The sequence below is a fragment of the Phlebotomus papatasi genome, chromosome 2 (genome assembly GCF_024763615.1).
Source record: "Phlebotomus papatasi isolate M1 chromosome 2, Ppap_2.1, whole genome shotgun sequence".
NCBI classification, from domain to species: domain Eukaryota; kingdom Metazoa; phylum Arthropoda; class Insecta; order Diptera; family Psychodidae; genus Phlebotomus; species Phlebotomus papatasi.
This window is the reverse complement of record NC_077223.1, coordinates 84,868,359-84,892,984: the sequence shown is the minus strand read 5'-3', so window position 1 is coordinate 84,892,984 and position 24,626 is coordinate 84,868,359. Positions and strand designations below refer to the sequence as shown.

Here is a 24,626-nt window from a genome sequence, read left to right as displayed (position 1 = left end):
GCGTTTTCAGCATATTTTTGCTGAGTTAATCAGTAAAAATATGCTCACCGGTCAGCATTTCTCGATCAAAAAGTGCTAACCAATGGGAATGGCACTGACTCGGGGATGTCGTTTTAAAGTTAGCAGAATTCAGCTAAAAATACATGTGTTTTCATCAGAATTGAAATCCGTTAGCATTTGGTACTCGCTTGGTTATTGCCAAAAACTTTAAATCACTGATTTATTTGCCCACAACTGTCTTCAATTCTGTCGAATCTTTTTCTTTGTCGTACCCTCAACTTGCTATCAACTTGCTCAACTAATATTCTTTTGAAACTTCTCTTTTAAAGATATCTAATAAATTTATAAGTTCCTATTAGCCTCATTTACTCGTGTTCCGGGAGTTTAACTTTACCAGATTTTCAATATTCTGTTTCAGCCTATCATCTTAAGAATTTTCTTATTCAAGAAACGAGTAGAATTTCTGCAGAGAGATGTCAGGAGCTCATCAAGCGTCACATCAAGCTACCTTAGAGTATTTATGCTATTTAACAATGTTTAGAGCAACGTATTGATCATCAAAAGATCTTTTTTGAGAGTTTGGCATTAAGGTAACTACTTAAGTCCTTAGCTGAACATCCTTAATTAAGTACTTAGTGGAAGTACCTAAAGTAACCACTTACTTAAGGACTTTTACAAAGGCCTTTATTAAGTGCTTAGTCTTAAGGATCAGTTATGACATATTAGTTTCACAATTTGCCACAAAGAGTTGACATTTCAACCCGTCAAACCCAAAACCTTTCCAATGCCGTGCTCTCTTTGTAACCCTTTTTAGTTTTTCCCCTGTGATTGTTTAAGCAGGTCCATTCTAGGCTCCATACAGAATCACAACTTTTGTGAGTTTACCAGGGCTTGTTGCTGATTTTTTCTGCACCCAATGTGCAAATGTTCTCAAGCATTGAGGGAATAATAATAGCAATAGAGGAGAGAATGGTAATTTGAGGCTCAACTCTCATCTGCCTCTCTTTTCTTTCACTTGCTCTTTCACACTGGTATTTTGTTTGATAGTCTTGTGAGATGTTTGTTATGGCTCGTGCCACAAAATATCACATCCAGTTTTCATTCTTCATCTGCATCATCATCATCCTGGAGGCGAGCATAGCAGAATGGCGATAAATGGTTTGTGTATTTTATGTTATATCATATTTTGTTTGTGCACAGAGAGCAATATTAAAAAAAAGGGGAATATCTTCCTTGCAATAAATATACGATTAAATCCAACCTGATTTACTGTATAAAAGTGACAAAAGATTAAACTCATTGGGATGACAACCCGTTCTAAATTAACCTTTTCCTTTATTTCTGTATTAAATCCAACCATATTAATAAATTAGATTTATTCAAATTTTCGACAAGTCCATTTATCTCAATTCTTTATCTTCCCAACTTTTCACAAACACCCCTTCTTTAGCACAGCAAATAAATGGAATACTTATTGAAATTCGCAAAATCCTATTTCTACACAAGATCAGTGAATAAATTTTGGCATAAAATTCAAACACAAGACTGTGAGAAATTTTTCTATTAAAATTTTGCATTTGAAGAGAATAAATTGGGAGTGTTTTCTCATAGGTGATTTGTGATATCAAAAAAAACCTGCTCATCTAAATGGCGAAATGTGTCTAAATGCAGAAGATCATCCAGCATTCACATAACAGTCCCCCCAAAACGAAAAAAAAACAGTCACGCATAAATCATGTCTAACCTTAATATGCATTGATCATCAAATTTTCTGGCATTTGCAATGTAACAAAAATACCATCGAGAGAAACCTCTTTGGCACAAAAAAAAGAAGTCATCTCCCCATCGGGTGGAGGGCAATTTCTCACATTTTATAAAAGAAAAACACCCGGCGCCATATGAAGCTCTATGGGTATGATCACTCACAAAGATCGAAAAATATGTACAAAAATTGTACGAGAGAGGAATAATAATAGCAATCGATTGTCGATTTATCAATCTGTCAATTTACCATCCAAACCAATAAATTAGCATACAACTCTTTATTGCATGAATGTAATTTTTAAATATTGAAGGAGATGTATGGTGAAAAAAAAAGCCATGGCAATAATACCAAAAGTCACTGAATGATCAGCCAGAACAAAAAAATATATTTAGTGATTAAATGAAACGCACTTTTCATCTTCCTTTTGCTTTCTCATTGAATTTTCTTCACATCGAAATACTTCTCTTTTCTACTCTTTCACGTTCAATGCTGCAGAATATTTGCTACAGATCAATTAATTTATTTTAAATTGGCTCAAAGGAGCCGCCTTGTCTTCTTCATTCAAGACATATTGAAAGAATATTTGTTGCATTGAAAAACCAAACCCACGAGACGCATTCATTATTCGTCTCCAAGTTTGAAATAAAATATCTTAGAATGTATCAACGATAGAATTACCACAATGAGTGATTGTATTTTCAAACAAAAAACACTTAAATAACAATAATATTGTTATTTAAAATATCAAATTATATTTTCTATAAATAAATAAAACGCTACATCGATAAGTTCTCTAAAATGCAAAAAAGGCTTAGAACTTAGCTTACACAGAAAAAAAAAATTTCTAAAATGCTTCGTAAGGCAAAGTGCCCTCAAGTCGATCGGTTCCTCAATTCGACCGGTAGATTTATTTATTCAATTTATTTATATTTGCACCAATATTTGGCGTATGATCTAACATTAATAGGTCAATTATTCTATAAATAAATACGAATCAGTGACAATTTTATAGAAATTCACCATTAAAACCAGGGGCATGACATTTCCTATATTTCCCATATGTTTCTAGCGTGCCGAAAAAACTTTTGGGTTTATTAGCAGTTTTCTGTCATTGTATAATGAATTAGCAAAAAATATAAATGCGAAATAAAAGCCAATTTAATAACGAAGAGGCAACCGAAAATCCCAAATTGGCAACCTACGTAGTTTTGAAGATAACACGTGAAATGTGTACGAAAACACGAAAAAAAATTGTACTAAAACTGGTCGCATTTTTCAGAGGTAATGCCACCCCCTTAATTAAAACATTCAAATATTGACCACCGGTCGAGTCGAGGAACCGGTCGCCTCGAGGGCACTTTACCTTAAATGTTTGTGAATTCTTACTGAAGACTTACGAAATGCTCGTAAATCGTATAACATACTAAAACTATCGTAAAAGTTTGTACTTTTTCCACAAATTTTGTTCGTAACATCATCATTTTACGAGCAGTTGTTGTTCTTTTACAAACATTTCTTCAGTTCGGCAATACTTAACAAACAAATGACAAAATTTGACAAACATTTTTCTGTGTGTTTACAAACATTTACGAATATAGGTTTGTAAAGAAATAAAAAATGCTTATGAAGTGAAGATATGTAAATTTTGGAAGATATGTAAACTTTTACGAACTTTTTAAGTGGGCTATAGGGTAAAGTGGTACAAGTTGGACAGTTGTACAAGTTGGACAATAATGGTACAATTTGTACAGGGTTTTTTGTCTTGATAAATTTAGTACTTCATTTTTATTTATATATTTTTAATGCTTTAGTTTTATAATTCGGTTCCTTGTGCTTAAAAACAAATTTTGTACTGTATTTATCAAGAAAAAAGCCATCTCCAACTTGTACCAGTGAATTGTCCAACTTGTAACACTAATTCCAAATTATATTACTTTACCCTACGAGCATTTACAAAAAAGTAATTACGATTTACGAATAATTTAGCGAAATATTTTTTTCTGTGCATAAAATTAGGTCAATAATTTTTAATTCAAAATAAAATCTAAGAAGAAATACGAAAGAATAGTGAACATCAGGTAACACTTAACGTACGCCTAGGTACTAAAATATATTTTTAGAATCTTGTCTCCAAAAGTCAAACCTAAAATTAATATTCAAATAATTAATTAATTATTAATTAATTAATATACAAATTGAATATTTTAGAAAAATTAAAGCAAAAAGAACAAGAAAATTATGAACCTTTTAAATTGAGAAGACTAGAAAACCTTTAGAACAAACCCAACTTATTCAAGAATTTAGCACAAGGTTAGATATAATTTAATTCTTGAGAGATACTTTTAATTTTGAGATCTAGTAGAAATGTCAAACCAGAAAATAATACAAAATTGTAAATCTGGAGTGTACTAAACCATGCAGATCTTTTCTAGTTTCTTCTTGTACTAAAACTCATAAATTCACATTTTTTTTGCAAAAAGTCAAGAAAAATAAAAATGGTGATTTGACTGATCTGATACAATTTTTTTTAGAAAATGTGTGACTTAAAACTATAAAAATATTTTGCCATTATATAGGTCAGATTCATTCAAGGAATATAGGAATAATATAAAGTGTTTGAAGCCAGAACGTGTGCGAAACCTGAAATATTTCCCCTATCTATCCACTTTACTTTTCTACTCAAATACAATTTTACATAATATAATTTTATAATTCATTTGTATTCAAATGAAAAAAATGGTAGACATTTCAATATCCCAGAGGTTTAGTACATATTAGACCACGTCTGTTGCAGAATATAGTGACTTTTCTGTTTTAATTAAAAGCAGAAACAGAAAGTATTGAATAATATTAAGATGATAGATATTGGTTTTGTACGTTCAGTTACATTCATGTACTAAATATTTGTACTAAGTCTAATCTGAACATGTTTAGAACAAAAACTGTGGATTTAAGGTTATGTTAACTGCATAATGATTTATGCTACAAGAGAAACTGGTGCACAATTAGTCTGTTAAAAAAAAATTATCTTTGCTTATAGAGTGAAAGGAACACCTATTGACACTTTAAGAACTTGTGTCAAGACCTACTGACACTCTACTCCGTATCATTTGGAACACAAAATTTGAACAGTTATCTTTATCGAAAAACGTAGATTAATGAAAAAATGCCATATTACTTACATTTTATTAGAAACATTAAATAAATTTCAACATTTTGACAAAAGTGCCAATAGGGGTTTCCTATCGAAGAGGTGTTCATTCGACCCTAATTTGTTAAGATAAAGGTTGAATTTAGACCAATAAATATTTTAATGAATAGGGGGGAATGCCGGCTTCAGACTAAATTATAATTTTTCGAAATATGTCGAATGATGAAAACTTAAAGATGTTAAGCCATATGGCTAAACCTTAAGGCTGAAGCCCGTAGATGTTTACTCTGAATAAATATTACTTTGCTCAATAGTCCATTAAGGAAAACTATAACATCCCACTGTTTAATTTTGCCCCAATCTCCCTTAACTCTTTCGTCTCTTTTGGGACTCTGAGTACCAAAAGCAGCATACGTATATTCTGTGAAAAACAATGTTTTTTAATTATTCAGAACTGATAAAAATCCAATTCTTGTCGATGATTAAAAACTATAAGGATGTCCAAATGTTAAGATATTTTTTGCAAGACCTCTATTAATTCCTGAGCTTAGATATTTTTGATTAAAAAATTATGAAATTCGCTTGCAGCATATGCTACGGTCCGGAAAGAGTTAATAACTCCATAATTCAACAAAAGAACTTTCTAGTTTATATTGCGAAAGTTGCGATAGAGCACAAAAATAAGTGATTAAGAGAAAATTCTCATGAATGAGATAATTAAATACTATGAATCACAAATCATATGATGAATTTCACAAAGTCCACCTTATAGATTAAGTCTGCAAATTACTGAGAGCAATTTTTCAGTCAAATTCACATTTTTTTGGCTAAACGTTTGACAAATATCTCAATTTACCATATTAACAAAATATTTCATGCTCTTCCTCCCATTCACGCATTGAAGATCAACACACGATCTTAGCATTTTAACATAATTCTTTCCATCTCACACATTGATATCATTGCCATTATTGAGTGGGTGGGTGGATTCCGCACAAGTTTATTTCGGAAATATTGTTGTATAATGGCCTATCATCGACTGTGGTCATGTGTTTCACTTCTTCTTGCCTCTCTTTCCCCATTTTCTTAAATATCTTTACCATGGAGAATCGAATTGGTAGGTATTTTTTGCTATCAATTTTATTCTTACAACCATATATTCACAAACATATCTCTGGGGGCTTATTAATATTATTAATATAAACTGAAATATCATCTGAGCGTAAGAAAAAAAATTAACTGACTCATTTTTCACACTACTACCACAAGAAATCACACTGAAAAATATAATCATAAATATCAATTGGGGCAAAGAAAAAAAATAAGATAACATAGAGGCAAGTGAACAATTCGATTTGGTAATTAAATTAATGGTCTTCGGGTCATAATTATTTCCCAATTTTTCACTGAGTGCTGCCAAGCATCCAACAGAACAGAACCCTCCATCTCAATCTCAGTTATAGCTTACATGATGCTAAGACATTGCCATGAGAACATACATAAGGAATATTGTTAAAAGTTATACTTTTATTGCTCTCTTCTGACGCAATCTGCATATCGCGTCTTGAATGACAATTTTCTCGTCAGGGCAAATGATTAATGGTAATGGATACTTTATGTTTTGTGATCTTTTCAACATCTATTTCCATCTCAGTCACATTTTCTTATATATATTATGGGCAATGCTAAAAAATTCCACCCTCTTTATAACCATGTCAATTGGTGCACAATTCAATTGTTTCATATCAAATGCATCAGACAGCTATATTTTTATTTTCACAATATTTCTAAGAATTTTTATTTATTTTTTTGTGTATAACATGAACTCATTCAATATGCTGCTATATTTGCGATTTGTCATTAATTTTTGCGGACTTTGTCTTTGACTTGAAACAGCATGTTTATTTGATAATAACAATAATCAATTGAAGTTCACTGACTTTGAGTCGTGTTATAGCGGAGTATGTTTATTTGAGGCAAGAATAGACAAATAAATAGCAAAAGAATGAATTTAATTAATGATGTCGCTCATAAAAGTATAATATTGAGTAACGAATGTTAATTATTCGTACATTAAATTGGAAAATACTGAAGTATGATATATCAGAAACATTATTATTTTTATTTCAATAATTCATAATACTCTTCAAGTAACACTGAGGAAAAAAAAGCTCAATAAAAAAGATAAATTACACGCAGCTTATCGCAAACCGGGAGCCATTTTCATAATATTTTCTTCGATTTACTCAACTTTAAAATTGATTTTATACACCCACTGATTAAGATAGATAGATAGATAGATAGATAGATAGATAGATTTATTTGCTCTTAAACCATCTGCGGCTGCCGCCGACTTCACAACCGACCTCATCGGGCAAGACGGCAGAAAATCCCGAATCACTGGTCGTATAGGCCATATTTATTTTCACAATTCATCATTAGACAATATATGAGTGTGTTTTGAGAAGCTTTGCAGATGATAAGATTAAATGATAAGATTAAGAATAATTAAACAATTTGGAGACTATTCAAGATAATTGAATTTTTCAACGAATGAAATATTAGTGGTAAAAACAAACTTTTTTATTGATATTTCCAAAATTTTAGTTCACTTAATAAAGCTATTACATTGAAATATATTACAAAATAATGAAAATGTTTGGACTACACCGCAAACATTTTTAGCACATGTCTGTTCTATATCAATTAGCAGTAAAAATGTTTACTTTTCACGTGACATAATGAAATAAAGAAGTATATAATAATAGAAAATTAATATATTGTGTACTAATTTATTTATTTTTAGTATTTTCATTCAATAATTTATCACGTTCAATTTTCCCATTTTACACCATGTACTAAAACTATTAGAACGAATAGAGAGCAATTTTATGACTAAAATAATGTCATACATCAAAGCAAAAAAACGAGAGAGTGTTTATTTTTCACAAAATCAAATCAATAAAGAGTTGTCGTTTGAATTTCGAAGGAATAGGTTAGGGGGCTATCAGCAACCCAAAAAAACTTTTTTTTTTGACTATTTAGATGACAATCAGCAAACACCCTTGTGCAGACAGAGAATGTGCTAAGGAGATGAGAGGAATTCATTCAAGAGCCTCCTCAATGCAGAAGAATCTACATCAGAGGGGATCGAGGAGGAAGATGGCACTGACCAACGAAACGAGGAGGCTCCGGACTAGACGGAGTTTGCTGTAGCCATTCAAAACGTGAAAAGCCATAAAGCTCCCTTGAGATGATTACATCCCAGCAGAACTGATTAAATATGGAAAAGTGGCACTGTACAACCGAATTTACGGTCTTATCCGTGGCTCCTGGGAGTCGGAGACGTTGCCTAACGATTGGAACGTTGCCACAATTGTCCCAATATACAAGAAAGGAGACAAACTAGACTGCAATAACTACAGGGGAATTACTCTTCTGGATTCAGTGTATAAAGTCCTGTCGAAATTGATACTAACAGGCCTAACGAGGTTGAAATCGTACGTCGAGAAAGCGATCGAAGAGTACCAGCCGGGATTCCGAGGAATCCAATCTGGGAAATCTACAGCGGACCAGCTATTTAATGTTCGCCACGTGCTAGAAAAATGCTGGGATCACGGAATCACTGTGCATAAGTTATTTGTTGATTTCAGACAGGATTATGCTACAGTCAACAGAGACGGACAACTTTTTAGAATCTCTGGTTACAACCAACGATCATACATTCTCTATAAGTAGTCGCAACTGTTTGCGTATGTGTATCAATGTCATGGGTCGTAGTGCGGTAGCGGTGAAGGAAGCGTTCGTCATCTTAGCGACTGTCGTGGACAGAATAGGACTCAAAGTAATCGAGGGAAAGACGAAATACATGGCAACCGGCTCCACGGCACCAAGATACCACTACAATCTCATTCTCGATTCTTGAAACTTTTAAGTCGTCAAAAGCTTCCTCGGATCCACGGTGAAATCTGACAACAGTGAGAAGATGGAGGTCAATGAGCGATTAGGTGATCCCATGCTCTATCGACAAGATTCCGTTCTCGACACATCTCCCGGTCATCGAAGATCATAATATACAAAACTATAGTGCAGAGGCGTGCAAGAACCGTTGAAACCGAATAAACGTCAAATGAAACATATACGTCAATGGTCAAAACGCTACTATAACAAACTTATTTTGACGTTAATTCGGTTTCAACGGTTTTTGCACACCTTTGCTATAGTGAGTCCTATTTTCATTTATGGTTTAGAGGTAGTACCGATGACCCGAGAGACGAATGCTGAGACGGATCCATGACACAGTTAAGGAAACAGTTAATGGAGAGTACTGTATCCGGACGAACCATAAGCTGGAGCTCCTTTATGAGCAGCCAGACACATCCACCGAATACCAGCTGAAAGGATGCCCAAAAAGCCACTAAATAGTAAGCCTGAGGGAACAAAAATGAGAGGACGCCCTATAGAAAACGATGGAAGGAAGTAGTGGACAGTGTCCTTAAACAGCTGGGGGTGCTGAGGTATTGAAGGGAGATGTCATAGAGGCGCCAGGACCGGAGGAGGTTAGTGTGAGAGCCCCGACTTACTATCGTCAAAACATTGTTCTTGCTTTTAAAATCAGCGAAGAAAAACTACTATTTCAATTACTAACAGAGTTGTACTAAACGTCAAGCATGTTCTAGAAATGTAATGTCCTCTTTTTAGTACACTGAGAGAAATCCGAAAAAGTTAAATTAACATTCCAGAAATGTTAATTTTACCCTGCAGTATTGATCCGAAATCGGTGTAAATAATACCCTTTTTAGGTGTATTAGGGGTTAAAGTTATCCTTTTTTCATGTTAATTTTACCCTTTTTACCCATGAAAAGGCGTAAAATTAACATTAAAAAATGTTGATATATTTTTACACCTAAAAAGTGTTAATGTTATGAGGAAAAAATGTTAATCGCACCCTCTTTTTTTTCTCAGTGTACAACTTATTTTAACAAAAAACCAAATATACAACCTCAAGCAAATCAAATAAGTAACCGTGATCCCTTTGAATCATTATTTTAGTTTAACACTTCTATTATTTCTTCTTCTTATGTAAGAGACATGTTTTTTTTAGTACAAAATCTCTAAAATATACTATTATTAATTCTTCATATAGGCGTATTTTGAAAGCTTTTTCAATATATATACACCAATAAGGGAGTCACTAAAAATGTACACACAGATAAGTTATCTACATATTTATTAACGTCAATAAATTAGCAATGTTGCATCAAAAGCATCAAATCGTTAATGCATATTGTCATCCAATATTGTCTTATACGAGTTAATTCTTGTGTAAATAAATCACAAGCTCACCCATAAAAACTTCATCACATTGAGTGATGATTAAAAAAGCCATTCATTGTGAAAAATCAATAAATTGTAAATTTTGCAAATTATCGTGCACATTATTGGCATTTAACAAGATTTCGCAATAACCCGTCAATAAGACTCAACCGTGTGTGAGTTAATTTTTAATTTACAAGAAGACAGACGAGAAAAGTAGAGTATGACGCTACAGGCACGCACAATGTCAAAGAGATTGTTGGGTGGAAAAAGGTGCTGAAGTATGGAGAATGAAGAAAAACCGTGGAAAAAAAGTGAAACACTATTCTATGTCATTTTTTTTTCTCTCCATCAACTTCTCCTATTTCTCTTGGCATGGTGTTATAGTGAGTGTTCTCCTTCATTATTACGATTATTGTTATTATTTGTGACTTCTCTCACTGTGTTACGATTGAAAATTAACTTCTATATTAGTGGTTAAGCATCAGGAGAAAAATATAAATAGTATAGAATTGCTAATGTTAATAGTGTTATGTGGATATATTTATAGAGTGCAAAAATATAGTGCTACAGACACATATTTTCTAATGTTGGAACTCCAGCAATAACAAAACCGTATAAACAAGTGAGAAAGAGAGAGACCAATTAAATGGAGCTGATCTAATAACTTTTGTACAATTGCAATTAAGTAGCACTTGAGATGGGTGGCAAAAAAGACCAAAAGAAGCGAATGAGATGGAGAATTGAAAGAGTTCAAAATACACAGGGATCTTCAAAATATCCAGAACACTACTTGAAATTTTTCCAACTTCCCTTGTGTCCATCGCCGTCTTAGCGTTCTCAATATACCTCTAAAGAAAAACAGCGGAGAAACTAACAGACTTTTTCATACATTATCAAAAACAAAAATCTATGTCCAATACACTAATAGTCCATAACAGCTCTTTAGAACTTAAACAAGAAATTTAAAATTATATCTCAATCGAGGACATAAAATAGTAAATATAAGACGAACCGGTTCCACGACTAAGGTCCCTGTCCATGCCGTTATTAAGAATTCCAGGAGTGATGTACACGAAGTGTTTTGTCCCTAGTGGTAGCCCTTTGAATGGGAAGTAGAGGGCGTGTACCTTTCAGCAGAGAGCGGTCATACCTTCCGATGGTATAATGCTCTGAGTCGACAGTCAGTTGACCCTAAGCTACGCTAAGACACCTTTAGCAAGAGAAATCTTGTCGAGCCACCACCACCAGTTCAATTTCTTCCGCAAGTACCACATGTACTAAATTTGTCTTGTACTAAAATAAAAATTTCTGAATATCCTAAAGAAATTAAAAATACGATTTATCTTTATAATCGTTACTAGTCTTAATTTCAGAACGCAATTAATTAGCATTTTCATCCTGACTTGTATTAGTACATGAATGTACTAAATCAGGGGGGTGCAAGAACTGTTTGAAACCGAATAAAGTTTATTCAGGTAGCGTTTTGACCATTGATGTACAAGTTTCATTTGACGTTTTTTCGGTTTCAAACGATTCTTGCACTCCTCTGTACTAAATGATTAACTTTAACATCTTAAGCAAATGTACTGTGAATGTTTTTAATTAGTAAATATCATTTTGTATTAGCAATATTCGTTTTACTAGTACTAAGTGAAGGAATATAATAATATTTTGTAAACTTTCATACACAATAAGTTTATGCCCTAGGCACACTTATGACTTAAGCCGACAGACGGCTTAACGTAATTATAATCAAAATAATAATTTGACTGAATTCCCAACAGTTTTCCACTAAGCCTTTTCTCGACTTAAGGCAAGAAATGTATTAGTTACAAACTGATGGAAATGTAATCTGATCGTTATATTAAATATAGTTACGTTGAGCCATCTTTCGGCTTAAGTCGTAAGTGTGTCTAGGTTATTAGGCTAAGTTTCTGGCTCTTTTTATTGGAATCCTTTTGGCTTCAATATTTTTATTTTCTTTTTTTTTAATAAGTACTTTAATTACATCATTTATCACGATCAGCGTTCCCTCGAATTTACGAGGCTATTTCACTACAAATTTATAACGAGATATTTTAGTAAATGCCTGTACTAAATATTCTACAATGTAGTAACTATTATTTCATGTTTTTTTCAACAACTTTTCTCACCAACCCTGTTTTAAATGTTGGAGTTTTGATGAGAAACGCAATATAGCGTAATCTCGTAATTCGCATCGAGTCGTTCAACTCTCTCTCTCATCCTCACATTATCCGGGAAATTTCTTCAATTGAAACTCCATTGGATGTTATAAAAGCTCTCCGGGAGAATTATGATATCTTGCACCCAAGTCACATATTGCGACTAGAACTGAAAATTTATGTCATTACTATAAGTAGAGTTTCCACTACAATTCCCCGCCAAAGGAAGTCCACAATCCACTTTCTGTTAAAATCACTCAACAGGGATTATGCTATGAAATTTATATAGGAGCACTTGCCATCACAGATAGTACTTTAGCATAGAGAAGTAAAAAAAAACAGCTAGATCCGATACGAAAGTTCAATTGCATGATGAACCAGACGACAAAGTATGTCGCTCTCCCAGAGGAGATTGAAAATTGTCCATTGACTTACTTTATTCATCAATTTACAACAAAATTTATGAACTGTGTCTTATTGCTCCAGTGCGAATATAGAAAGAAAAGAAAAATTCATTTAACTTAATTAATGAATTTAACTTTTTCACCTTCATATCATTCGCAAAAATACAGTTTCACAGTGCTCATGATTCTTCCATCTCTCTCACTTTTTTTCCATCTCTGGCCAATTGTGTTTTTATTTACTATCTCCATCTCATTCCAACCACTCCGTCAAACTAATCATCAACTTCTCATCATGTCTCGAGAGAATTAGAACGTCTTACTAACCGCAAACATTGCGGTTTTTATTAACATTTTCATTTTATGTGTGGATTTTTTTTTGCAAATCTTTTTCTTAACCTCCCTTTCCACTTTTGTCTACCGCACTAATTCACTCCATAATGGTAACCATTCATGTCTCAGATTTATTCAAGAAAAATTCTAATGGTTTTGATGTGTTTCGCATATATATATATATATATATATATATATGTACATAGTTTTTCAATGGAAATTACTCGTGTGTGGTAGCAAATCATACACCAAATTGAAGTCAAAGAGTCACATGGAATTATTATTGAATATAGTGGTAGATTTACAGATATCGTGTGGTTTCCTTAGTGTCAAATCAGAGTTGAAAATATTATTATAGATAGAGATTTAGATCTTAAAATTATACACAAACTGCTATTAACTGATGTTAACTGCTAAGTTTTGAACTTTTATTAAATAAAAGAAAATTATGTCATTTTACATTGGCAGTCGAAACAACAATTTTGACAATTAATGGGCCATATTTCATTGAGAAATTACTTCACGAATTTGTCTAAACTTTTTTTCATAATAATTAAAAATTAAAATTAAAACAGTTTTAATAGTGCGGATAGTGCCATTCATATCGAGTTTTCTTGTGGCACTTGCATGCCATTGCGAGCTGTCATCTGAGTAAGTTCCCATAAAGAAATTTGTTTTAATTTCACAACGAATGTATTTTTAAATGAGATTCAAGTAATTGTGATTCCCTGGAGGTAAAAATAGTGCGTACACGTACACTAAAGCCGACTAGACGCAATTTACACGGAGCAATTTAATTGACACGGAGCAGTTTAAAAAAACTGCTTTTTTAAAGAAAGTTTCCGTTATCACTGTGGGCAGAAACGTCAAAACTTTTAAAAGATCAATTCTTGACGAAAATTGCTAAGTGCCTAAGTCTGGCATACGGTATGCCCAGATCTTTTATTTATGGTAAAAGCGGGCAAGGTGTCAGAAATACACCGGAAAAGTATTATTGCTGCTTTAAAGTGATAGTAGTACAAATTCGCATAATTATCTCTTTCATTATAGAAAAAAATGATAAAAGTTATCCTTTAACAGTGATTTCACGAAGGTTTCGGTTCTTTCTATTCATTTTACAAAAATAGTTAACCTATACAGCCAAATGCCAACAAGATATTAGAATTTAAAAGTGGGCTTTTCTGCACGATTTAATGAATTGAGAATTTTAAGTCTGTATACTTTTCTCAATGGAAATGGCATACAAAAGACTAAAATTATATTTAATTTTAATTTAAAATTCAGACACCTTTATTTTTGGATATATTTTGGAGGTCGTCCAGGTAAACATTTCGTCCAAATATACCTACTATAACCTAAAAAATCGCCATATTGAATTTTTGAAAGTCAAAGTTTAAACACTCTAGAGGGCCTATTTTACAATCGATTTGGTTATATTTAGATTTTTGGAAACCAAATATAACCAAAAAACCAAAATGAACAACCTACATTAAAAATACGCTTTTCAATTTTTCCTGTTACAAAATTAGTGCAGTTAAGTCATTTTAGTCTTTAACCTTTGGTCTTTAGCCAGTATTCACGAATAGTTTCTGGTTCTAAATTTAGTTCAACCCCCGAACCTCCGTAAAAAATTATATCTTTTTACACCTTTGTATTAGTAAGAAGCGTAAGAAGTATGATCTATAATTACTCTAATATAGGATAAATATCATATAGTATTCAAGTTAATTGTTAAAAAGCAATAAGGGAAGAGCGCCCCGGATCGGAATGTTAAGAGATATGGTCGATATTTAGATGAAAATATACGTCTCAAAATACTTTTTGGTAGTTTTATGTATTCTAATCGGTATATTAGTGATCCATTTAACTATAATTTGTGCATTTGAATTTTAATTTTTTACAATAAATTAATAAAAAAAATATATGTAACTGCAACTACGTACTCTGTACCTCGGATCGTCCCGAATTTAATAAGGTGTCTGAAGGAAAATTGATTTTACAATTTAAATCTGAGCTAACGCACTGCATTCTTGTGAGAGTTAAATGGTAAAAAATAACTAATAATTTTTAAAAATTCATTTGAATTGGTGCAATAATATAGAAATAACCTGATGATCCGAGGAACAATGCCAATCGCTGGTACTCTTCCCTTAATTTAAGTATTTTTTAAATTTTAAATTGAATATGAATTAAAAATTAAATTATTAATAAATCAATCTGATTTTTTACTAACGATTTTTTTAATTTCTTTTACTGACCAAAAAGATGCAATTTTTTTTCAATAGCATCACATTTATCTGTGATCTATCTTTTCAGACATATACAACTCTACTCAAAAACACCCGTAAAAATTACATTTAACACCAAACAAACAATTTAAGTACAAATGGCATAAATTTCGCGCAACTTCGATATATTCGTAAAGTGATTTGAAGGTCACTGTCAGGTAAAACACAACAGATAAGACTCAAATACATTTTGGCAGGTATTTTTTTTAACTGTTCATTTTATACCTTTCCGAGTGATCAAAACAACTATTTTATGAACTAACTGAGTGTATCTTTGAGAGCTGTGTTACAGCGTAACATTTTGAGCTCATTATTGCTCTTCCATCATTCCAACATCTCGTCATAATCATCAACTTCATATATGAACTAGAATTATATATTCAAGAATCATAACCATCAAGGAGTGTGACTTTTTTACATTCTCCTCATATCGTCTCAAAATTCTATTTGCTTCTCCCTCTGTTTTAATCTTTCTTTTTTTTAACGTATTTGTCTTCACTGTATGCAAAACTAGTAATATTAATCTGATATTGTATACATTTCGTTCCACACTTTGAATTCTCGTAACAATAATTTACCGCGATTGTGCGAAAAAAACAACTTATGATGAGTGTTTTAGAAATCACAAATTTGCGATATTAATAAAAAAATATACATGTTGAATCAAGAGAAAATGCAATGAAAAAAAATTAAATAGAGTTAATGGACGTGTTTAATAAGTTTTTCATCTTCGCTTATAATAATATTTATTAAATAGATGATTAATTAAAATGTAATGAAAATTATTTAAATAAAATACATTTGAAATACTTCACATTTTTGCAAAGCAAAGTATTCAATCCAATAGACAAATAATTTCACATGCCAAACATACACAAACATAGCTTTTATACAATGTTAAAAAATGCGTAAGATCTTCCCATTGTTTTAACATTTCTCGTACCTATGTTTCTTATAGTCTGCCTTAATGTCTATATTCATCCATTCAATAGCAAAAATCGTAAGAAAAATAGACACTTTCATAGGTGCAATTTCTTACATAACACAATATACTATATAACTATGTAATTTCTATCGCGCACTATTAAAAATATTTCTTTTTTCATAACCCATAGAGAGTGAGAAAAAATGAACATTGAAGACAAAATAAACAATTTTCTTACAAATGTAACTTCAAATAGAAACGAAAATCCATTACAAGTCATAATTTTTTGTTAGTTTTCGATAAAGTAATCTTCACAAGGAAAGGAATTCCAGTCAATTCTTCATTTTTTTTTGTTTTTTTTTGCTGAATATCTCATAATCTCAGCTATAAAACAGTGATCAGTAATGTTTCTCTATCAATGAATAGAGTTTACAAAATAATATATAGTAATATTGTAATTTGGTATTTTGGACTGTACTGATTAAAACTGTACATTTAGTACTAACCACAATATGATTTCCCGGAAAAATAAATCAGACTTCCATAATCAATAAAAAATAATTCCACCTATTAAAAATCAATTTACCTTATCCAGCAATTACCATGTTCGACTTCCAACCAAATACTTCCCATATGCGATATTTGCAAAGTTTGAAATTGATAAAAGTGGGTGTTTCTTTTTTATCAATGATCATTAATGAAATTTTTGCTGAATGAAAAAAAAGAGCCATATAAGCCAGACCGTTGGACAAAAATTTCAATACTAAGAGATAAAGATTTTATAAAGCAGGGTGTGTAAAAATTACCCATTAGGTTTTATTCATTTTTAATTGGACGTGCTTCGAGAAAATAAACGAATAAAATCCATATGTTTCCAAACGATTTAACTCAGAGTGTGAATTAAAATTTACTCCTTAATGTAGAATCTCATCTTAGTACATTGAGTGAAACTAATAATTTTATTTCAAAATCTCATAAACAAAACTAATTGAAACAACAAGAACGCTTATGAAATAATAAATACTAAATCTTTGAAACAAGTTGGTGCATCTTAATTTTAAGATTAGAAGTTCTTTCGAAATAATTTTGATACTTCAAGTGAATCTTTTTTTTTTTCAAGTTTAATTCAATTTACTGTTTTCAAATCAGAAAAACATGTACAAAAATTTACGACAGTTAATTTCCATTGAGTTGAAAATATGCATAATTGCAAAATGACAATGTTTTAGAGAAGAAAGCCGCTGAAAGAATTAATAGTAGGTATACAGTAGAGCCTCGCTATTGGCCATATTTGGTTCCAGATTTGACACTTCCCAGCGAGCACCAAATGCTAAGCTTTTTCAAATCAGCTGAAAACATATATTTTTTCAGCTGAGCTCTGCTGACCTCGAAGTTACACTAGCGATCGCAGTGGCAATTAGTCAAAGTTATTCTTTTTCCCCAATCGAGTGAGAGACTTTAATGCACTTGGTTTTTGTCTTTGCTGAGTTGAGTAGAAGCTAAGGTTAACCTTTTCCATTATTACAATTTTATGATTCTTACAATAACCACATTTGACATTAAAAAATAAAGCAAAAAATTTAAAATTCACAAAAATTTTAAAAAATCATATATATAATATATTTTGAATAATATGTATTCTTAAACCTTTTCCGACCAATAAATTTAATTTTTTTGTCTAATTTTATCAAAAAATATTGTGAATTCATTTATAAAAAAATATACTACACCTAAATTAAAATTGCATTGCCAAGAATTCTTGTCCGCTGTGATTTTAGAAAATTAATAACCCAAGAAATTCTTGGGAATTCTCAAGATATTTTGATATTTAATGAATTCTAAATTCGAGAAATATTGAAAAAACTTCGGAACCTCATGGAAATTCCAAGAAGATCAAGAACATATAGAATTTAGAGCCTGTATAATTTTTATTTAATGGTATACACAGTCTACTCAAAATTATTTGAAATGATTTCCAACAAATTAGTATATTTCCTGACTTTAAAGGTATTTAAAAACTCTCTTCTAAAAAATATAAATGCATATCATTTTAATTTAAAAAATGAATCATCAAATTGAATAATTTTTTCATTTAAAAAAGAATACGTACAGTATTAAAAAAAACGATAATTGTTAGTTTGTTATTTTACCACGATAATAAAAGTAGTTTTTTGCGTAAAAATGCGCTTTAGAAAATTTATAATCGAAAATTTATAAATAGCATATACATTATGCATATGCATCGTGCACGGATCATACATTTATTTCACTTGTAAAATATAAAACATTTTATAACATAAAAAAATATATATTTTCCGCATTTGCCGCAACAAACAAAAACGCTTTTATGTAAATTTTTCAACTTAAATTGTGATAAAACAATTATATTTTATTTTGTAGTAACCATAGAAATTTTTTTGTAGTATTATTAAAAGGCATTATTGAACTCATTAACTCTTTCCGGACCGCAGCATATACTGTAAGCCAATTTCACTTTTTTTTAAATCAAAAATATCTTTGCTCAGAACTTAATTGAGGTCCTACAAAAAAATATTTTACATTTAGACATCCTTATAGTTTGTAATCATTCACAAGAATAGGATTTTTATCAGTTCTGAATAATTAAAAAAAAATCATTGTTTTCCACAAAGTATTCATATGCTGCTTTGTGTACTCAGAGTCCCAAAAGAGACGAAAGAGTTAAGTGGGGGAGTCACAACTTTTAAATGGATTTTTTTAAATGCATCTGCAACTTATTAATTAACATAAAAAAGTTAAAAAAGTAGAAAAATCCTGTTTCAAGATCAATTACAATAGTTGTGACCGACTGTGAGCATAATTCATCAATGGCTGTTCCAGGAAAGATGCCAATATTTAATTGCGAAAATTGAGGAAAATATGCTTTTTGCAAAAGAAAAAACATATTTTTCATAAATAATGAATAATTTTATAACCCCCGACTGAATATTTGCTCAGAAAAAAATATTTTTTTTTCTCGGGAAAATAATGACGCAATTCACTAAAAAATGCAACATTTTTGGTCGGGAGTATGTTTAATACTCTTATTTGACCATTCTCTATTGGCAGCATACCGCAGCATAATTCCTATAATAATATAAGTAATAAAAATCGTGATTATAATATCCCCAAGTTGATAAATAATTTCAGAGGAAATTCCAAGTCCATTTTGACATTTTGAGAGAAAAAGAAAAAAAATGAAAGAGAAAATTTGCTGCTAAATGCTTCCTGGCGCCATCTAGCGGCAGTGTTAAGTTCTGCCATCATCCACTGCGAGCGCTAAATAGTGCCATTTTCATGTATTTGCTTAGCACTTTTTGTTCGAGAGCTGCTGATTGGCCAGCAGACCGATTCAGCAAAAAAATGCTGAAAATCCTATTTTATTCTGCTAACTGTGCTCGCTGGGTTGGGCCATACTATAGTCCATGCCATTTTTTAAAATTATCAACGACTTTTAGTATTGAAATTGCTCGACAGCTTCCACTTTCTTTGCGATTGTGGTACGTGTCCTCGCTCTCTTCATTATGGATCAAAATTATCACAACTACTCAATAAAGTTTGCCAATAATATTAAAATAATTATGATAACATTGCATGTCGCGTACTAAAAAACATAACCTAACTTAAACTTAACTTAAACTTAAGTGTTTTGAAATCAACGGTCGATAAATTGTGGACTACAGAGCGATGACCTATAGCGGGGTTCTACTGTATTACCGCTGGAACTCAAAGAGTAAGCAGTATAATGCAGATTTTTTCAACATCTCACCAGATTGGATCACAAGCGATAAGAAACAGCGACTTTTCGTCTTCGATGACCCCTCCTCCCTAACCGATAAGTCAACATTATCTTCAGACCATTTTTTTCCTTTTTCCCCTCATCTCTTACCTTCCCTACCACTGGTAAAAATGAAAGGATCAAATTAGATTATATTCTATCCTTTTCAAAAGGATGGATCATATTTAAACCTTTGAAAGGATCACTATAGTGTCTCTTGAAATTTTGTATGCAAATTTGTCTTGTTAGATTATGTTTTATTACGAACTTATTACTGATACCATATTTCTCTCATCTGAGCGAACACCAAAGATGACTTCACCAATGTTTTTGTTCGATTATTCCGGAGGTAAATAAGTGTCAAAACAGGGACACTTTCAAAGGATCCTCGGTGATCCTTTCATTTTTACCAGTTGGATCAATTTGACCCTTTTATTTTTACCAGTGACCCAATACCATGTTTTTTGGTTTATTTCGAAAATGTTTCATAAAATTTTTTTCATTTTTAAATATGTTTTGGAGGTAGTAAAAGTGAATATTTCGTCCATACCAATGATCAAAAACGTTTCGATATCGAATTTTCGAAGGTCAAACTTAAATCATTTTAGAGAGGGCTTATTTCCCAACCGATGTCCTTAAATTTGGATTATTTTAAAAGATCCTGAAATTTCTAACCCAATTGCATCGGCCTTAGTCAGTAAAGTACCCATAAATCGATACATCTTTCCCGAATATATTTCAAAGATCTTTTTTTAGTACTTGCAGGGGTTTCCAAGTTTCTTATCAGTACGTTCGTAAAAGGAGTAATGATCTTATTCCAATGGGAAATGAAAAGGGGAAATTTTCTCGTGAACATTTTTTTTAGTACATGGCTGTTCTCATGCGCTTCTGCGTAATCGACTTTTCTTTGTGTTGGTTCCTATTACGTCAGCTTGATGGCTTTGTTATACAACAAGGACTTTAGAAAACAGTCGTGACTCGTGACAGGAACCAATACAAAAAAATTAATAAGGCAGAAGCACATAAGAACAGTTATGTACTAAAAACAATGTTCAGAAGAAAAATTATTCCTTTTCATATTTTACTGGCATGTGACCATAATTCAAGCCATCTTTCAGAATATGCTGTTCTATAAGGCCTTAAAATAGGATTCTATAGGAAGATTAGACGAAGGAATACTTCTTGCGCATTTCTTCCATTTTATTAAACGGATATGGAGCTAGCTGAAAACTTCTTAAATACAAGAAAAATATGCGAGCGTAAAGTGCTTCAATTGGAAACAAATTAATCCAAATGGAGACAAGGGAAAGTTTCTAATTGGAGACAAACAGTGTAAGTGAAACCGCGACGAAAGGCTTCTAAAACCTTGTTGAGTTACTCTTGAGTGCAGGATTTGTTCTTATTCCTGGTCTTTTCTCCTGTCTCATCTAAAACAATAAGAAAATCTCTCTAAAAAATTCATATTTCCCTTTTTTAACCCTTTTTGTTCATGAAATAGGTGATTATTTCATTTGAAAACTTCACGTACCATTAACAATAAAGGTTAGCAATTAATTTAAATAAAATTAGCCAGAAATATGACATAAATGTTAAACAAAACGAATAAACAACAGTCACTTTATTGTGTTTTTCATTGGAAAACATGGTCGATCGATGAAAAATTCGATGGTGAAAAGGTACACTTTTAATTTTTCTGAAAAATTTACAAATTAAAATTGGTGAATATGAATGGATTTTCGCTTTATTTGGAGCATAATTAACTAAATAATGAAACTGAAGTATAGAAAATATATAATTATAGTAATTTAGTACTGTATTTATCATCAAAACAGTGACGTTTCCATTTGGAATAGCGAAAAATTTCCATTTGGAGCAGGTTTTGAATTTGCTTAATTTACCCTAGTGTCTGAGTCACGAGTTTTTGAACAATTCGCAAAACCTATTTTATAGTGTTAGCTCGGTGATGCATATGCTCCGGGTCGGGTTCGATTTTTGTTTGAGTCATAAGAAATTTCCTTGTGTTAAAGGTGTTAGAACAAATTGCATTCAGCTTTACTTATTATCGCAAAATCTTAATTGCAAGATATTGTTTTCAATTTTTTTTTTAATAAATATGTACTAGCCAAATATAATATAATTCATTACATGGTTACAGACATTATCTATGCTATTTTTCATAAGAATTTTCAGGCGATTGATTCGCAATTCTGCAAAATATTTCTTCAGAGTCAATGAAAAACTAACGAGAAGTTAATAAAGTTCATCTTTCAATCAAAACGACTTTTTTATAGCCATACATTAAATACATTTAAACTACAGAGATAAAACGAAAAACCGTCGATAATTCAAAAACACATTCATCAATAAAGCCAAAATTTTTAGAGGTTCAACCCCTTGTGTTAGTATAAGCACTCCAAGTAAGAATTGCCGCCAAATCAATCTCAAACAATATATAGACATTTTTGCTCACTTGAAAGTGTCATTAAATAATAATTTGAAGTGAATGAGAGGAGTATAGACTCTTATCAAAAGTATCTATCATGTTGATGTGAATATTTTTGTAAACAAGTCTTTTTATGCACCATTTAAAAACATCCAATAAGTAACGCTGTGTTGATTAAACAGAACAAATTGACAATAATTAAAGATAGATTAGCATAAACAGAAAAATAAAACTAATATACAAAAAAGTATGTATTTAGAAAATATGCGTTTCGCTACTTTGCCACTTGTTGTTTTTTTTCCTTTAAACTAACTCCAAGCAGACAGTTGATGGCAATAAAAACTAGGCTAACAATCGCATCAATATTGTACATGAAAGAGCCGAGAGATAGAGAATGAAGAAAATTTCCTGAAAAGGTCAAAAGCCTCATCATCACACACTGCGATAGTTATTTATACGCAACTTTGACAACATCGCTGATACGCATTTTATTACAAAAAGATCATTCCGTCTTGACTCAAATCAGATAAATAAATCTATAAAAGATTATAAAATAGTGGAATAACTTATTATAAGAAATTCCTTCTATCAGCAAAAGTTAAGAAACAAACAAGAAAAAAAAAACTGTAGCGAAAGAAAAAGAACCGAAGCATTAATTACAAAACAAAATGAAGAAAAAAACCCAAGAAAAGGTTTAAATGTGTGTAAATTAATATTATTTTAGTGTATAAATTAACAGAGCGGAAATTAATGAAATTAATAGAGAAACTGTATCAGAATTGATGGTGTGTTAGCATATTAGTGGTGACTATGAAAAAGCACACAAACACAGAGAAAATTTTAACTTGAAACAGTCCCAGAAGATATAATATATAAAACATTTATAAAATCTCTTCATTTATCATCAACAGGTATCCCAACTTCTTTTGAGATTGACCACCAGAGGAAACAACAACACCAAAACACTCTCTCGCGAGAAACATACATATATTATATATATAATACCATTTATTGACTGGATTGTCTCACTTCTTTTGCACTTTTCTGACGTTGAGAAATCCCAGAGGCGAGAGACTCACTCACAAGAATGAATTATAACCATATTATTGCACCAATGGTGATCGATGCAGAATGCAGCCCAAGTTGTGCAAGAGAAAATTTGTGAAAATTTTCACAGAACCTCATTAATCACCATACCAGAAACACAGGTTGAAGACGATCTTATTTTGAAAAGTAAAATTGCGATTGTAATTGTTATGGATCAAATGTCCAAATAAAGTCAATTCTTCCCATAAAGCGAAAGGACCGAAACAATTAAGTAAATTGCATAACGGGTTTTCGAAATGGATTAAATAGGTAAAGTGCTCGATATACGATGCGAGTGCCTGGGGTTCGAATTTCCTTTAGATAATATTAAAAAAAAAATTGCATTAGTCTTAGTTAATCCTAAACAGAAAATCAAAGATGTCAACGGAGAACAAAGTCCTTGTGTACAAGTCTATGATAAAACTAGTCTGGATCTAAGGGATTCAGCTCTGGCGAGCCGCTGACAAAACAAATATTGATATCCTACAAAGCTTCCAAAACGAGCAATTAAGGTAAATCGGAAACGCTCCCTGGTATGTTCCTAACGACCAACTAGACAAGGATCCTATAGTAGCGTCAGTACAAGTGGAGATTGCAGCAGCTAGCACACGGCAAAAAGATAAGCTCCTTAGGGGCCAAATGAACTTGCAAGCCAGTTAGCGAGACGAGGGAATGGAAAGAAGGCTACTCAGAACGAGACCTTCTGACTAGTTTCTACTGGTGCAGCAGTTAGTGGAATGTTTTGATCGATCCGATCTACAATGTCCGATCAGTAAAAATCATCATTGAGGCTATTTACACCGTCGGTCGCATTAGATTGAGATTAAACTGTCCTAAAATCGGATTTTGGGACAATTCAGTCTCCATCTAATGCGGAGATGTAAATGACCTAAATGCCCTAAATGAAACCGTTTATATTGCCGTCTTAAACTGATT

General features: G+C 31.8%; 1 protein-coding gene and 1 long non-coding RNA gene across 15 annotated transcripts in view; one reads left to right on the top strand and one right to left on the bottom strand.

Annotated features, from left to right (window-relative positions):
* Positions 1-24,626, bottom strand: part of LOC129804805 (protein phosphatase 1 regulatory subunit 12A) — a 110,311-nt gene that overhangs the window by 68,356 nt on the left and 17,329 nt on the right. The window lies entirely within an intron of this gene.
* On the top strand, positions 1,058-23,900 carry LOC129804807 (uncharacterized). The gene is made up of 2 exons (XR_008752022.1): positions 1,058-1,158; positions 23,516-23,900. It is a non-coding gene; the product is annotated as an uncharacterized LOC129804807 (long non-coding RNA).